We start from the raw sequence: 8,354 nt of genomic DNA, 5'->3' as shown, positions 1-8,354 counted from the left end.
AATCATTTTAAGCATTTTTTTCAGGATCGTGTATATTACTTTTTTTTTCTTGCACCTTTTCTTCTCGCAATTCCTTTTTCCTTTAATATAACAAAAATCAGCGCATTTAACTGTAATCCATTTCATTATCAGAATGGCTATAACGTGCATTTTTTTTTCAGGATCGTATATATTACCTGCATATTTTTTCTGACACCTTTTTTCTCGTAATTGTATTTTTTCAATTCCTTAATTCTAATATCTAATATCTAATATATATTTTGATATGTATTTTAATATGCCTTTTAAGCAATTTTTTTCAGGATTGTATATATTGTATTTTTTTTCTTGCACTTTTTTTTCTCGCAATTCCTTTTTCCTTTAATATAACGAAAATCAGCGCATTTAACTGTAATCCATTTCATTATCAGAATGGCTCTAACGTGCTTTTTTTTTCAGGATCGTATATATTACCTGCATATTTTTTCTTGCACCTTTTTTCTCGTAATTGTATTTTTTCAGTTCCTTAATTCTAATATCTAATATATATTTTGATATGTATTTTAATATGCCTTTTAAGCAATTTTTTTCAGGATTGTATATATTGTATTTTTTTTCTTGCACTTTTTTTCTCGCAATTCCTTTTTCCTTTAATATAACGAAAATCAGCGCATTTAACTGTAATCCATTTCATTTTCAGAACGGCTCTATCGTGTATTTTTTTTCAGGATCGTATATATTACTTGCATTTTTTTTCTTGCACCTTTTTTCTCGGAATTGCTTTTTTTCACTTCCATTATTCTAATATCTAATATATAATATATATTTTAATATGTATTTTTAATATGCCTTTTAAGCATTTTTTTTTCTTCTCAGGATCGTATATATTTTAAGCATTTTTTTTCCAGGATCGTATATATTGCATTTTTTTTCTTGTACCTTTTTTCTCGCAATTCCTTTTTCCTTTCATATAACGAAAATCATCGCGTTTAACTGTAATCCGTTTCATTATCAGAATGGCTCTAACGTGTATTTTATTTTATTTTTTTTCAGGATCGTATTTTTTTTTCTTGTACCTTTTTTCTTGCAATTGTTTTTTTTCAATTCCTTTATATATTTTAAAATGTATTTTAATATGCATTTTAAGCAATTTTTTTTATGGCACCTTCTTTCTTGCAATTTTTTTTTTCAATTCCTTTATTCTAATATCTATCTATATGCATTTTAAGTATTTTTTTTTTCTTTTCTTTTTTTTCAATTTCTTTATTCTAATATTTAATTTTTTTAATATGCATTTTAAGCATTTTTTTTTTTCAGGATCATATATGTTGCATTTTTTTTTCTTGCACCTTTTTTCTCGCAATTGCTTTTTTTCAATTCCTTTATTCTAATGTCTAACATCTAATATATATTTCAATATGTATTTTAATGTGCATTTTAAGCATTTTTTTCAGGATCATATATATTGCATTTTTTTCTTGCACCTTTTTTCTCGCAATTTCGTTTTCCTTTAATATAACGAAAATCAGCGCATTTAACTGTAATCCGTTTCATTATCAGAATGGATCTAACGTGTATTCTATTTTATATATCTCTTTTTCAGTATCGTATATATCAAATAGATTTTTTTTTCGTGCACCTTTTTTCTCGCAATTGCTTTTCTTTCAATTTTCTATTCTAATATGTAATATATATATTTTAATATGTATTTTTAATAATCATTTTAAGCATTTTTTTCAGGATCGTATATATTATTTACATATTTTTTCTTGCATCTTTTTTCTCGCAATTGTTTTTTTTCCAATTCCTTTATTCTAATATCTAATATATAATATATATTTTAATATGCATTTCAATATGTATTTTAAGCATTTTTTTCAGGATCGTGTATATTACTTTTTTTTTCTTGCACCTTTTCTTCTCGCAATTCCGTTTTCCTTTAATATAACGAAAATCAGCGCATTTAACTGTAATCCATTTCATTATCAGAATGGCTCTAACGTGCATTTTTTTTTCAGGATCGTATATATTACCTGCATATTTTTTCTTGCACCTTTTTTCTCGTAATTGTATTTTTTCAATTCCTTAATTCTAATATCTAATATCTAATATATATTTTGATATGTATTTTAATATGCCTTTTAAGCAATTTTTTTCAGGATTGTATATATTGTATTTTTTTTCTCTCACTATTTTTTCTCGCAATTCCTTTTTCCTTTAATATAACGAAAATCAGCGCATTTAACTGTAATCCATTTCATTTTCAGAACGGCTCTATCGTGTATTTTTTTCAGAATCGTATATATTACTTGCATTTTTTTTCTTGCACCTTTTTTCTCGGAATTGTTTTTTTTTCACTTCCATTATTCTAATATCTAATATATAATATATATTTTAATATGTATTTTTAGTATGCCTTTTAACTATTTTTTTTTTCTTCTCAGGATCGTATATATTTTAAGCATTTTTTTTTTCAGGATCGTATATATTGCATTTTTTTTTCTTGTACCTTTTTTCTCGCAATTCCTTTTTCCTTTCATATAACGAAAATCATCGCGTTTAACTGTAATCCGTTTCATTATCAGAATGGCTCTAACGTGTATTTTATTTTATTTTTTTCAGGATCGTATTTTTTTTTTCTTGCACCTTTTTTCTTGCAATTGTTTTTTTTTTCAATTCCTTTAAATATTTTAATATGTATTTTAATATGCATTTTAAGCAATTTTTTTTATGGCACCTTCTTTCTTGCAATTTTTTTTTTCAATTCCTTTATTCTAATATCTATCTATATGCATTTTAAGTATTTTTTTTCTTTTCTTTTTTTTCAATTTCTTTATTCTAATATTTAATGTATAATATGTTTTTTAATATGCATTTTAAGCATTTTTTTCAGGATCATATATGTTGCATTTTTTTTCTTGCACCTTTTTTCTCGCAATTGCTTTTTTTCAATTCCTTTATTCTAATGTCTAACATCTAATATATATTTCAATATGTAATTTAATGTGCATTTTAAGCATTTTTTTTTCAGGATCATATATATTGCATTTTTTTTCTTGCACCTTTTTTCTCGCAATTGCGTTTTCCTTTAATATAACGAAAATCAGCGCATTTAACTGTAATCCGTTTCATTATCAGAATGGCTCTAACGTGTATTCTATTTTATATATCTCTTTTTCAGGATCGTATATATGAAATAGATTTTTTTTTTCGTGCACCTTTTTTATCGCAATTGCTTTTCTTTAAATTTTCTATTCTAATATCTAATATATATTTATTTTAATATATATTTTTAATAATCATTTTAAGCATTTTTTTCAGGATCGTATATATTATTTACATATTTTTTCTTGCATCTTTTTTCTCGCAATTGTTTTTTTTTCCAATTCCTTTATTCTAATATCTAATATATAATATATATTTTAATATGCATTTCAATATGTATTTTAAGCATTTTTTTCAGGATCGTGTATATTACTTTTTTTTCTTGCACCTTTTCTTCTCGCAATTCCTTTTTCTTTTAATATAACGAAAATAAGCGCATTTAACTGTAATCCATTTCATTATCAGAATGGCTCTAACGTGCATTTTTTTTTTCAGGATCGTATATATTACCTGCATATTTTTTCTTGCACCTTTTTTCTCGTAATTGTATTTTTTCAATTCCTTAATTATAATATCTAATATCTAATATATATTTTGATATGTATTTTAATATGCCTTTTAAGCAATTTTTTTCAGGATTGTATATATTGTATTTTTTTTCTTGCACTTTTTTTTCTCGCAATTCCTTTTTCCTTTAATATAACGAAAATCAGCGCATTTAACTGTAATCCATTTCATTTTCAGAACGGCTCTATCGTGTATTTTTTTTCGGGATCGTATATATTACTTGCATTTTTTTTCTTGCACCTTTTTTCTCGGAATTGCTTTTTTTTTCACTTCCATTATTCTAATATCTAATATATAATATATATTTTAATATGTATTTTTAATATGCCTTTTAAGCATTTTTTTTTTCTTCTCAGGATCGTATATATTTTAAGCATTTTTTTTTCAGGATCGTATATATTGCATTTTTTTTTCTTGTACCTTTTTTCTCGCAATTCCCTTTTCCTTTCATATAACGAAAATCATCGCGTTTAACTGTAATCCGTTTCATTATCAGAATGGCTCTAACGTGTATTTTATCTTATTTTTTTGAGGATCGTATTTTTTTTTTCTTGCACCTTTTTTCTTGCAATTTTTTTTTTCAATTCCTTTATATATTTTAATATGTATTTTAATATGCATTTTAAGCAATTTTTTTATGGCACCTTCTTTCCTGTAATTTTTTTTTTTCAATTCCTTTATTTTAATATCTATCTATATGCATTTTAAGTATATTTTTTTTTTTTTTTTTTTCAATTTCTTTATTCTAATATTTAATATATAATATATTTTTTAATATGCATTTTAAGCATTTTTTTCAGGATCATATATGTTGCATTTTTTTTTCTTGCACCTTTTTTCTCGGAATTGCTTTTTTTCACTTCCATTATTCTATTATCTAATATATAATATATATTTTAATATGTATTTTTAATATGCCTTTTAAGCATTTTTTTTCTTCTCAGGATCGTATATATTTTAAGCATTTTTTTTTCAGGATCGTATATATTGCATTTTTTTTCTTGTACATTTTTTCTCGCAATTCCTTTTTCCTTTCATATAACGAAAATCATCGCGTTTAACTGTAATCCGTTTCATTATCAGAATGGCTCTAACGTGTATTTTATTTTATTTTTTTCAGGATCGTATTTTTTTTTCTTGCACCTTTTTTCTTGCAATTGTTTTTTTTTTCAATTCCTTTATATATTCTAAATTGTATTTTAATATGCATTTTAAAGTATTGTTTTATGGCACCTTCTTTCTTGCAATTTTTTTTTTCAATTCCTTTATTCTAATATCTATCTATATGCATTTGAAGTATTTTTTTTTCTTTTCTTTTTTTCAATTTCTTTATTCTAATATTTGATATATAATATATCTTTTAATATGCATTTTAAGCATTATTTTTTTCAGGATCATATATGTTGCATTTTTTTCTTGCACCTTTTTTCTCGCAATTGCTTTTTTTCAATTCCTTTATTCTAATGTCTAACATCTAATATATATTTCAATATGTATTTTAATGTGCATTTTAAGCATTTTTTTTTTTCAGGATCATATATATTGCATTTTTTTTCTTGCACCTTTTTTCTCGCAATTGCGTTTTCCTTTAATATAACGAAAATCAGCGCATTTAACTGTAATCCGTTTCATTATCAGAATGGCTCTAACGTGTATTCTATTTTATATATCTCTTTTTCAGTATCGTATATATCAAATAGATTTTTTTTTTCGTGCACCTTTTTTCTCGCAATTGCTTTTCTTTCAATTTTCTATTCTAATATCTAATATATATATTTTAATATGTATTTTTAATAATCATTTTAAGCATTTTTTTCAGGATCGTATATATTATTTACATATTTTTTCTTGCATCTTTTTTCTCGCAATTGTTTTTTTTTTCCAATTCCTTTATTCTAATATCTAATATATAATATATATTTTAATATGCATTTCAATATGTATTTTAAGCATTTTTTTCAGGATCGTGTATATTACTTTTTTTTTCTTGCACCTTTTCTTCTCGCAATTCCTTTTTCCTTTAATATAACGAAAATCAGCGCATTTAACTGTAATCCATTTCATTATCAGAATGGCTCTAACGTGCATTTTTTTTTTTTCAGGATCGTATATATTACCTGCATATTTTTTCTTGCACCTTTTTTCTCGTAATTGTATTTTTTCAATTCCTTAATTCTAATATCTAATATCTAATATATATTTTGATATGTATTTTAATATGCCTTTTAAGCAATTTTTTTCAGGATTGTATATATTGTATTTTTTTTCTTGCACTTTTTTTTCTCGCAATTCCTTTTTCCTTTAATATAACGAAAATCAGCGCATTTAACTGTAATCCATTTCATTTTCAGAACGGCTCTATCGTGTATTTTTTTTTTCAGGATCGTATATATTACTTGCATTTTTTTTCTTGCACCTTTTTTCTCGGAATTGCTTTTTTTTCACTTCCATTATTCTAATATCTAATATATAATATATATTTTAATATGTATTTTAAATATGCCTTTTAAGCATTTTTTTTTCTTCTCAGGATCGTATATATTTTAAGCATTTTTTTTTTTTCAGGATCGTATATATTGCATTTTTTTTTCTTGTACCTTTTTTCTCGCAATTCCTTTTTCCTTTCATATAACGAAAATCATCGCGTTTAACTGTAATCCGTTTCATTATCAGAATGGCTCTAAAGTGTATTTTATTTTATTTTTTTCAGGATCGTATTTTTTTTTCTTGCACCTTTTTTCTTGCAATTGTTTTTTTTTTCAATTCCTTTATATATTTTAATATGTATTTTAATATGCATTTTAAGCAATTTTTTTATGGTACCTTCTTTCTTGCAATTTTGTTTTTCAATTCCTTTATTCTAATATCTATCTATATGCATTTTAAGTATTTTTTTTTCTTTTCTTTTTTTTTCAATTTCTTTATTCTAATATTTAATATATAATATATATTTTTAATATGCATTTTAAGCATTTTATTTCAGGATCATATATGTTGCATTTTTTTTCTTGCACCTTTTTTCTCGCAATTGCTTTTTTTCAATTCCTTTATTCTAATGTCTAACATCTAATATATATTTCAATATGTATTTTAATGTGCATTTTAAGCATTTTTTTTTCAGGATCATATATATTGCATTTTTTTTCTTGCACCTTTTTTCTCGCAATTGCGTTTTCCTTTAATATAACGAAAATCAGCGCATTTAACTGTAATCCGTTTCATTATCAGAATGGCTCTAACGTGTATTCTATTTTATATATCTCTTTTTCAGGATCGTATATATCAAATAGATTTTTTTTTTCGTGCACCTTTTTTCTCGCAATTGCTTTTCTTTCAATTTTCTATTCTAATATCTAATATATATATATTTTAATATGTATTTTTAATAATCATTTTAAGCATTTTTTTCAGGATCGTATATATTATTTACATATTTTTTCTTGCATCTTTTTTCTCGCAATTGTTTTTTTTTTCCAATTCCTTTATTCTAATATCTAATATATAATATATATTTTAATATGCATTTCAATATGTATTTTAAGCATTTTTTTCAGGATCGTGTATATTACTTTTTTTTTCTTGCACCTTTTCTTCTCGCAATTCCTTTTTCCTTTAATATAACGAAAATCAGCGCATTTAACTGTAATCCATTTCATTATCAGAATGGCTCTAACGTGCATTTTTTTTTTCAGGATCGTATATATTACCTGCATATTTTTTCTTGCACCTTTTTTCTCGTAATTGTATTTTTTCAATTCCTTAATTCTAATATCTAATATCTAATATATATTTTGATATGTATTTTAATATGCCTTTTAAGCAATTTTTTCAGGATTGTATATATTGTATTTTTTTTCTTGCACTTTTTTTTCTCGCAATTCCTTTTTCCTTTAATATAACGAAAATCAGCGGATTTAACTGTAATCCATTTCATTTTCAGAACGGCTCTATCGTGTATTTTTTTTCAGGATCGTATATATTACCCTCATTTTTTTTCTTGCACCCTTTTTCTCGGAATTGCTTTTTTTTCACTTCCATTATTCTAATATCTAATATATAATATATATTTTAATATGTATTTTTAATATGCCTTTTAAGCATTTTTTTTTTCTTCTCAGGATCGTATATATTTTAAGCATTTTTTTTTCAGGATCGTATATATTGCATTTTTTTTTCTTGTACCTTTTTTCTCGCAATTCCTTTTTCCTTTCATATAACGAAAATCATCGCGTTTAACTGTAATCCGTTTCATTATCAGAATGGCTCTAACGTGTATTTTATTTTATTTTTTTCAGGATCGTATTTTTTTTTTCTTGCACCTTTTTTCTTGCAATTGTTTTTTTTTCAATTCCTTTATATATTTTAATATGTATTTTAATATGCATTTTAAGCAATTTTTTTTATGGCACCTTCTTTCTTGCAATTTTTTTTTCAATTCCTTTATTCTAATATCTATCTATATGCATTTTAAGTATTTTTTTTTCTTTTCTTTTTTTTTCAATTTCTTTATTCTAATATTTAATATATAATATATATTTTTAATATGCATTTTAAGCATTTTATTTCAGGATCATATATGTTGCATTTTTTTTCTTGCACCTTTTTTCTCGCAATTGCTTTTTTTCAATTCCTTTATTCTAATGTCTAACATCTAATATATATTTCAATATGTATTTTAATGTGCATTTTAAGCATTTTTTTTT

Source organism: Penaeus japonicus, unplaced genomic scaffold, assembly GCF_977035675.1.
Source record: "Penaeus japonicus unplaced genomic scaffold, GWHDUDI00000001_assembly GWHDUDI00000035, whole genome shotgun sequence".
Taxonomy (NCBI): Eukaryota; Metazoa; Arthropoda; class Malacostraca; order Decapoda; family Penaeidae; genus Penaeus; species Penaeus japonicus.
This window is presented reverse-complemented; position numbering follows the sequence as displayed.